Here is a 10,466-nt window from a genome sequence, read left to right on the forward strand (position 1 = left end):
CCAACATAGGTAGTCTGGCCTCAAAGCCTGAATAGCCACTACGCCTGTTTTTGCCTTGTAAAAGAAAACCTCCAACACATATTCCCTAGAGAGACTATGTCAGAGATTGACTTTTGTTTTTTTTCTGTCTTGATTCAAACTTTGCACAGAAAATAGCAAACTGCTAAACCAGAAAGGCACGGAGGCAAGTTTCCTTTGGCAGAGAAGGCCTGAGGATTGTCCTCAGTGGTGGGGACAGGCTGGCTTAGGAGAGGGTGGGAGCCTGTTCTAAGGGCCAGGAAAGGCTTGTTCCAGGAGTACATAGTAGTATGTGCCTGACATCACCAGCACAACTGTGCTCAGAAATACAAAATCCCCCGATTTCCTTGTAGTACAGTGCGTTATCCAGCTCTCATGCTCTTTACTCAGTGTCTTTGGTGTCTGGTTTTTCTCTTCGACATATTAACATTTCGTGTCTCTTAGACCTTCCATCAAATTGTCACCATCCTCACCACCATTGAGAATTCATTCCCCCATTGTTTATTCGTTGACATGGGAACATATGCTTTATAACATTCCTGTATTTTGTCTTCCATCAAGTAGTTGAGTTAAATATGTGGATAATTAGAGCAAGCACCAAGAGACTAATTCTATTTGACAGCAGTATAGAAGAGCGGTAGGAGCTTGGCCCCACACATCAGACTGCATATGGGTGCATATCCCATCCCGGCCACACAGGGCCTCAATCAGTATAACAATGGCACCTGTTTCACAGGATGGTTGTGAGACTCAACTGAGGTTATATCTATAAAGTGAAAGAATGCCTGACCTGTCCTGAACCATTTTTGTCATCATTATCATCACTGTTGTCATCAGGCAGATTTGCTGGCAGATTTGGGTAGTTGCCATATTAATCTTTGAATTCCTTTAACATAATTCAGGCTCATTTATTGGATTAGGGAGCATAACTCTGCAGATTCTAAATTAGTCTCTCCAGGAAGGAAATTCAGCCATTTGATATCCTAGGAAGAGTAGGAGTTTTAGCATCCATCAGATCTGGGTTCAAACCCCAGCTCTGCCATTGACTCTTCTGAAATCAATTGTCTATAATAAAGGAATAAATATGAAGGATAAACCATAACATGTGAAAAGGATGCCAGCAAAGAGCCTGGCACATGGTGAGTACTCAAGAATTCTCCTTCCCTTTATGAACTGTACTCAGCTTTTATTTTGAATATTGGAGCTAATGCTTTGTTTCATAGGCATGGTTTAATTTTGAGCTTATTCAAATTATAGATGGAATAAAAGGTGTTCAGGAAGATTAATATGCAAACCCACAAACAATCTCAGAAGTTGAGTTTAATAGCTCCACATTATTTTCACTAGGAAAATGGAATTTTCACCCAGCTCATAATCATTTAGAGTCAGTCCATTAGTCACTTCATTTCTCACTGAAACTAGTTTTCTGGGATTGGGTGGACTCTGATGAGAAATGTTATGTACTCACCTCTGGCGGACTTTGGAAGGGTACCTTATTGTAACTAATGGACAAATCCTAGAAAGAAGATCAAAAAGGAATCCTGTCTCTAGTTAGATGCCATCAATCAGGATTGGGGAAACAGCGACACAAGACCTACACAAAATTTAAAGCATTCTAGACTCTGGCTCTGTCAGAGAGTTCCAGAGTTTCTAGGCACAATGCAACTGTGGTAGGGTCCCCTCTCTATGAAAAAAAAAAAAAAAAACGCTTTAAGGCAACCTGGTTATGTGCATACATGACATCCCTCAAGACATTGTAACATGAGACCACTTAATCAGACTGCATGTTTGTATATTACCATATATGGGAGACAAAGAAGTAAAACAATACAAAAACTACACAACGTGGCATTCGGGGCTCAGTTCTTTGGGTACAAATCCCAACTGAGCAGTGACTGCATGAATAAAGTTGCTTCCTGGAAAGAAAAGCCTCCGTGTCACGACTCTGTGTGAGAATCCTGCACAAATATAGTAACTGATGTTGAGAGGCCTCAGTGAAGAAAGAGAATGTACACAAAAGTCTCATCCTGTGCTTTATTTTTAATTTTTTAATGTTTATTTTTGACAGACCAAGCACGAGTGAGGAGAGAGGCAGAGAGAAGGAGACACAGAATCTGAAGCAGGCTCCAGGCTCTGAGCTGTCAGCACAGAGCCCCGACACAAGGCTCAAAACTCACGAGCTGTGAGATCATGACCTGAGCCGAAGTCGGATGTTTAACCAACTGAGGCACCCCGATGCCCTGTGCTTTACTAGACACCAGGGTCCGTGTTGAATCCTAAGCTGGGGGAGGGTGAACTCCAGAATGGCTGATGTGTCCAACCTATCATCTGCTGGTAGAGCCTTATCCCCTTTTCCCAGCTGAAAGCACACAAGGTCTTCATCTCTGATAGGGAGGAGGTTAACTGGTTGAGTTCTCTTACTTCCATTTTAGCTTCCAGTTTTGTGAAGTTCTATTTTTCTTCATGGTTCAGAATAAAGAAATTAAAAGGCTTCATCAAAATGTGGAGGTTTTATAATATACCAGCCTTAACCTTGAAAGTCAAATGTCTGTCTGGTGGCAGTAACAAGTAATTGCATAATCATTTCCTGGCTGTAAGTGGCACGAAGGCATCTTGGCGGGTCTGCCTTAGTCACACTGGTGACAGGGAATACTGTGGAGTGGATTCTTGTGTGGGGACTTGTGGGCACCAACTTTAGCTTCTGTGGCTGAACCACTAAGTATGCCTTGAACTTTGACTCTAACAGTTGAGTTCTCTGTGGATGGTTACAACCGAACTTCAGAAACTGCAGCCGCTCGCGCTAACACTGGAGATTGGCCAGTTCTTGGCTGGTGACATGACACAACCTCTCTCAGAATTAATTGCTTGGGCATGCGTGCTTCTGGACTCACCCCAGCACCTCCGCCATAGCAGCAGTACATTTGAGTTATGACTGCTCTGTGCCCACAGGTGGTGGGCATGCAGATGGTCTACATTTAGTATGGATTATCCTCCTGCCAATAACAAAAAGTAAACATAAACATCCCTACATTTACAGTCTATGGCTCATGAAGTCATTTCACAGACTTCAGCTCATCAAATTTAGAGTAGCACCTGAAAGGCAGGTAGGCCCGCCTTATTCTCTTTCCATTTTAGAGATGAAGAAACTGAGGCTTGGTAGGATGATCTGGCCCTCCCAAGGCCAGACTGATGGAAACCCACAGATTGAAACTCTTGGCCAAGTTAAGACTCAACCCCAAGTGTCCTGGCTGCAAGTCAAATAAACACTCTTTATTCAAATACGATACAGCAATGCATGAGAGCTGATTTTTCAAAATTATTTCTACAATTCCTAGGGCCTTTCCTCTGAGAATCATTCAGGTAGCTGCTGAGATCCAAGGTTAGGTGGAAACATGGCTGGATCACAGCCCGTGCATCTTCTGCTGTCAGCGTGTACTGATGCAATTGAAATGTGTCAGTCTGTCTGATCAGAGAATACTTTTGAATTTTCTAGTGATTTGAACAGTCTCTCAGGAAAGGGTTTTTTGCTTTGTTTTCAATGATAATTTAAGATCTGTCTTCTCGTTTGGATATTCTCTTTTTTGTACTTTTAGGCACAGGTAGAATACCAGATGTTTGGTATATATGATCTAATTTATCTAATTTAATCCTTTTAAGAATTCATCAAAGACTGATCACGAAAACTCTAGTCCTGGATGAGTGAATCTTCTACAGTAGGGCTAGATGTTAAGACTATTTGGCCTACTTTATTGTTGTATTTGACTTTTTGTCTAAGAAGCAACATGGACTAATGGTTAAGGCCTCATGAGGACTTAGAAACCAGACTGTCTGGCTCTACCACTTACTAGCTGGATGAGGTTGCGCAAGTTGCTTACACTGCTTGTTTCTCTATAGTTAAGAATGAGGTGATGATAGAACCTTATTTCAAAGGGTTTTTATGAGGGTAAATGAAATAATATGTATAAACAAGAGAGTTTTAAATTTGCATCTTGGCCACCATTTTTAATTAAAATTTTAAGGTAATAAATACAAAAATAAATGTTACAGATGTTAAAAGTTAACTCAGACATGAAAAACAAAACCTCTTTTGTATGTATATTGGCCTTTGGAAGAAGCATGTTGAGTTAATTTCTCACATTAGTAATGCTTTAAGAATGATGTTTTAGGAGCACAAATCGAACATGGTGCATGGTATATTAGTTATCTACTGCTATGTAACCAATTACTCCAACACTTAGCAGCTAAGGACAACAAATCTTTATTTTCCCATGTTTTCTGTGGGTCAAAAATTGGAGTAGCTCATTGGTTATTCTGGCTCAGGAACTCCCATGAGGCTTTGATCTAGGGGTCAGCTACAGTCATCTCAGTTTCCACTGGGGGAGAGTCTGCTTCCAAGCTCACTTATGGGGGCCTCTCCACATGGCTGCTTCACAACATAGCAGCTGGCTTCTCACAGAATGAGCCAGCCAAGATGAGAGACTGGGAGCACTCAAGGTGAAAACTAGCCTCTTTATAACTTAATCTCAGAAGTGACAGCCCATCACTTATGTTCCATTCTGCTCTTCAGAAGTAAATTACTAAATCCAGCTCACACTCAAGGGGAGAAGATTGTAAAGGCATAAATACCAGGATGAAGGGATCACTGGGGGCTATCCTAGTGGCTGCTTACCAAAGATGGGTAAATTGAAAGATTATTTAAGCCAAGTATGTGGTCTGTCTAAAGTGCCTGGGTTAGTTTGGAGAAAATTAGTTGACTAAAATTTAGTTCTTTGAAGAAAAACAATGTCCTAATGATTCCTTAAACCAACATTTACTGCATTCCAGGCTCTGCAGAGAATACAGGAGCACATAAGAGAGGGGAGTATCCTTGGGGAGGTCATTTTCTTTATCTTTTCTTATTTAGGGAATGCCCTTCCAAGGCTCAAAGTGTCGAGAGAGGGAAAGAGAGAGGAGGCAGGGGCAGGGGTTGCGGCGGGTTGGGGGGAAGGAGAATTTTCAGATGCATAAGAAGTGGGCTCAATCTCACAGAAACAGAAAAATGGAAGCAGCAACTAGATATTCCTTGGGAAAAGCTGTTGAAAATTTAAAATTATAAAATCCCCAGGTATCTGGAAGTCATTCATCCATTCATTCAACTAGTATGTATTGAGCTCCTTCATGTACTTCACCATTCTAGGCTTTGAGGATACAACAATGAACCTGACACAATTCCTACACTTGAAGAGCCGACATCCTTGCAGATGGTGACAAAGCAATAGAGATGTAAAAATAGGTACTGATGGGTGTTACCAAGGGGGGAACAAAACAAAATAAGTGAAGAGAGCATTATTTTATCTAGTAGGGTGGTCAAGGAAATGATTTTTGAGCAAAAACCAAATTTAAGTGAGAGGAAGAAATATGTGAATATATGAGTGCTTAGTGGTGGGAGAACATCAGCAAGGTGCAAGAGTGGTTGGAGAGAGTTACAAGGCAGAGAGTGACAGGAGATGATGTCAGAGAGGGATATCAGGCCAGTCTTGTAGGTGCAGTAAAGAGGAAGGTTTTAAGTAGGGGAATGATGTGATCCTATTTCCATCTCATAAAGCTTACACTCAATGCTATGGACCGAGGTAGAGCTGAGCCTGTGACATCAACGCTGTTTGCCATTTTTCTCCAAGTAACTCCTATATTAGCTTGCTAGGGCTGTCGCAACAAATACCACAGACTACTGGGCTCAAACAACAAAAATTCATTGTTTTCTAGTTCTGGAGGCCAGAAGTCAAAGATCAAGGTACGAGCAGGCCAGACTCCCTCAGAAGGCATTAGGGAAGAATCTGAGCTTCTGGTAGTTTTGTGGCAGATAACTCTAATATTCACATGTGTGTGTGTCTGAACTCCCCTTTTTTATAAAGATACCAGTCATATTGGGTTAGGGTCCCACCCTTCTCTAATATGACTTCATCTTAATTAATTACATCTGCAATGGTCCCATTTCCAAGTAGGGTCACATTTTGAGGTGCTGAGGGTTAGGACTACAATATATGAATGGGGAGGGGGACTCAATCCGTAATGGTTATAATTTTTTTATATACTCAGATTATTGGAGAGCTTTCTAGAAAATATAAAAGCTTCAGCAGAGGTTAGTAGAAGAGGGTATAGCATGGGAGGAAGAAAGTGTACCAAAGAGAGGCAGATGCCACACCACTTGATAGAATGTTCCTTTCCTGCTCAGGAAGGATAAACTTTGGCAGAAATTGAAGTAGTTGCCAATGGAAACAATACCACTTTTACCCATGTATTTTCCTGCTTATCAGCCTTCAGCCCTAAGTGAGTTATCCCCCCACCCCTTTTTTTTCCTCACCTTCCGTGTCAAGATCACACATCTTCTCACCAGGAGAAGAAGACTCCTAAGCACTTTCGTGTGATGAGCTCATTAGGAACAAGCAACCTATTTAAATGAATTAATGAAACACTCCCTGAATTCTGTGCAAATTAAACCTGCATCATATGAAGAAGGGAGGAAAAGTCTGCTGTGGTTTTGTAGAAAGGTGGGAAATGCCCTCAGTGTTTATTACACTTAATGATGAGATATTGTTGCCTGGGTGGTTTGAAGGAGAAAATTTACATTAATGCTATGTGATGAAATGAATCTACACTAGTGTAAAAGAAATTGTTTTCTTTACCTTAATCCAGTCTGTCTGGTCTACTTGTATTACTTGATTTATTTTTCATTTTCCTTAAAATATCTGACACAATCCCATTTTTTAAGGTCTTGCCTCAAAGATGACTTTGTGTAGATATCCAAGAGGGGCATGAAGGAAAGAGGGGAGTGATAAACCCTAAATTAACCACCCTGGAATGATGCCTCAGCCGTATCATCAGTTCAAAGCCACTGAGCAGAAAGACTCAAACAACTGGGTGTGCTCTCTTGGGACTTCTCAGCACAGCCGAAAATACAATTAAAATTGTGCAAAAAGTCCAACTTGAACTTGTAATCTCATAAGTTATTTTTAAAACAATTAGCACTTTCAAAGTTCTCAAGATGTTAAAATTACCTTTGTTTTTTTTCCAAGACAATCCTGTAATACAGCTAGTGGGGTGGGAGTGGTAGAAAGAGCCCAGGAATGAGAATGTGCTGAAGCAGGTTCTTGTCTTGCCTCCTTCCACTAAAAAGGCAAGAAACTCTGAGGAGAACCTCTGATCTTTCTGAGGCTCACTTTCTTCATACGTATGATGAAAGCATCAAATTTGATCATTGCTGTGTTTACCTCTGGTTTTAGCATTCTGTCGTTCTGCATCAAGACATTCAATGAGTATTTGGCCAGGGATTCAGATTTGTAAATGGGAAAGGGAACCGAGGCTCAAACAAAATCGGGATGGACAAATTTGAATGGCAGACTTGAGTCAGTTTCTTCTTATTTCAACTCCCTCTACCTCATTGCAAGTTAACTTCATAATTTCAAGAGCCCCCATTTGTCATCCCTCTCCCATTCTTGCCCCCATTCAATCTGTTGACCATATCATTTCATTTCCTTTTTCAAAATTCTTCAACCGCTCCCTTTTATCCAATGCATGTATTGAATACAGATCTATGTGCATGAGTGCTGGAGATATGTGGTGGAGAGAATAGACAACTCTCTGCTCTGAAAGAGCCTGCTTTATATTGGCAAGAACAGGCAGGCAGACAATAAACAAATACACATGACATAATATCAGGAAGTAAATATGATGAAAAAAATCAAAACAGTGGAAGGACTGCTACTCTAGACATGGTAGTCATAGAAGGTGTCTCTGGGGACTATTTGAACAGACACCTGAAGAAACCAACCAAGAAACTATGTGGATATCAGGGTAAGGCACTGTAGGCAGAAGGAAGAGCCAGTGCAGAATCCTGGGGTGGGGTGGGCTTGGCACAGTGCTTCCAAAAAACAGCATGTGGGTTTGCATTTCTAGAACAGAGTGAACAAAGGAAAGTTTGGAAGATGATAAGTTAGCTAATCTTAGACCAAATAATCTAGGGCCTTATAATGGAAAGGGCTTTAGATTTTATTTTTGGAAAAACCAGTGGAAAGTTTTGAGCAGGGAAGTGACATGATCAGATATTTTTTTCAAGAGATCATTCTGTCTTGTTGGTAGAAGTTTTACTAAAGGGAGACAAGAGCAGAAGCAGAGACCATAAAAGCACTATTGTGTAACCCAGGTGAGAAACAATGTTGGCTCATACTGGGATGATATCACAGGATGTGTGAAAAGTATTGGGATTTCAGATATATTTTGAAGCCACTGCTAGCCTTGTCTATGACTTGCATGTGAAATGATGAGAAAAAGAATCATTAAGGCTGATTTCAACATTTTTGGCTTAGTGTTTAGGCATGTGCCTAGTGTTATATATGCATGGTGAAGGATGAGCAGCTGAGTTGGGAAGAGAGGTGATAAATCAACTATTCAGTTCTGGATACAGTAAGCTTAAGCTGTCTGCAGCCATCTAAATACAAATGTTATGTAGGCAGTTGGGTATGAGTCTGTAGTTAGAGGCTGGGGCAAGATTTGGAAATGAGCAGCATATCTGAAGTCATGGGACTAAATGAGATCATTTTAGCAAATGGGTGTAGGAGAAACAAGCCAATGACTGAGCCCTGGGGCACTCCATTGTTTACAGTTTGGGTGGAGAAGGAGACTCCAGCAATGGAGACAGATCACAGACCATTCACCAACTTTCCCCACCACACCTACCAACCTAGATGCATCTGCATCAACATCCTTTCTTCTTGCTGTTACATTAACTGCCCATGCTCCTGTCCGAAACCACTAATTCACTGACACGTGGAATCCCGTTCCTTGTCCTCAAGAACATCATTCCAGTAATTATCCCCTTTCCAGGCTACAAATTCAGACCATTTCTTTCCAAGACCCTTCTCATCAAGATACAAATATCCTTTTTTAAATCAATCAATCAATCAATCAATCAATAAGAAAAGCTCCTTTCCCATATTCTCCTCCAGCTACTGTCCATTTTATGGTCTCCTCTAGAGCAACACCCTTCAAAACAGCTGGCTAAAGTTACTTACATTAATTCTTATCCTATTCTTTCTTGAACCTACTTCAGTCTGATCTTTGACCTCAAGACTCCACCAAAACCTCCTCTAAGAACCTCCACATTGCCAAATCCAAAAGTCAACTCTTAGCAACATTTAAACTGCTGACCACAACTTTCTTCTTGAAACAATTGTTTCGCATGGCTTCTAGAATACATTCTTTCTTCTTTCCTTTCCTACCTCACTAGCTGTTTCTTCCCAAACTCTAATCCATTCAAGTATTTACTGCCTACTATGTGCCTCCATTGTTCTTAACACTGGAGATATGGCAATGAACAAACCAAAGCCCTTTATGTCTTGGAGCACAGCACATTCCAGTAGGTAGAGATGGAAATTGATATTCTGGAAGCCCAGTGAAGACAGTGTTTCAAGAAGGAAGGGGGATCAGCTGCACAAACGATAGAGATGAGTGAGATGAGGGCTGGGAATTCACCAATGGATTTGACAGTAAGTGTGTGTGGGGGGATGGGAGGTGATGGTACTCCTGATATGAGTTTTAGTGAAGGACTAAAATAAAATTGTTTGGAGCAGATTCCTGATCAAAGGGTAGGTTAAGAAGTGGTAGAAAGTATACTCTGCTTTTTTCAAGACATTTTGAGATGTCTTAGTCTTCCTTTTCTCAAAAACATTTCCTTGCACATTTCATCTTTCAGGGTTCAGCTTACATATCATTTCTCAGGAACGTACTCTCTGAACACCCAATCTAAATTGTTCTTCCTGTTATTTTCTCTCACAGGCCCATCTTATTTTCCATCACTACACTATCATGTTTGTAATTATAGATTTTAGTGTTTGAAATCTACTTATGTCTGTCCCACTATTCTTTAAGTTCCATTAAAACTGTTTTAAGCGCTGCAAAATGAGTGCCTAGAGTATCACTGGCACAATGTATTTATTGTTTGAATGAGTGAATGAATGAATGAATGGTTAACCACCCTTCTTTCTCTGGGGCTGTGCAGGATTGTGCCACGTCAACTTAGTATGGAACTACATTTCCCAGAATCCCATTTCTCTTATGACTCCAGAGTAGTGTTGACAAAACAAGAAGTTGTACAAAATTTGAAAAGCAGAATTAGGGGCACCTGGGTGGCTCAGTTGGTTAAGCGCCCTACTCTTGAGTTTGGCTCACGTCATGATCTTCTTGTTTTTGAGTTTGAGCCCCACATTGGGCTCCATGCTGTCAATGCAGAGCCAGCTTGGGATTCTCTCGTGCACGCTCTCTCTCTCTGTCCCTTCCGCATGTGTTCTTTTTCTCTCTCTCTCAAAATAAATAAATAAAGTTTAAAAAAAAAGGCAGAAGTAAAGCAATAGTTATTACTCTCAGAAGGTCTTGTAGCCAAATATGTAGAGAACAGTTTCAGAAGTGCCCAAAGG

The sequence above is a fragment of the Neofelis nebulosa genome, chromosome 2, assembly GCF_028018385.1.
Source record: "Neofelis nebulosa isolate mNeoNeb1 chromosome 2, mNeoNeb1.pri, whole genome shotgun sequence".
NCBI lineage: Eukaryota > Metazoa > Chordata > Mammalia > Carnivora > Felidae > Neofelis > Neofelis nebulosa.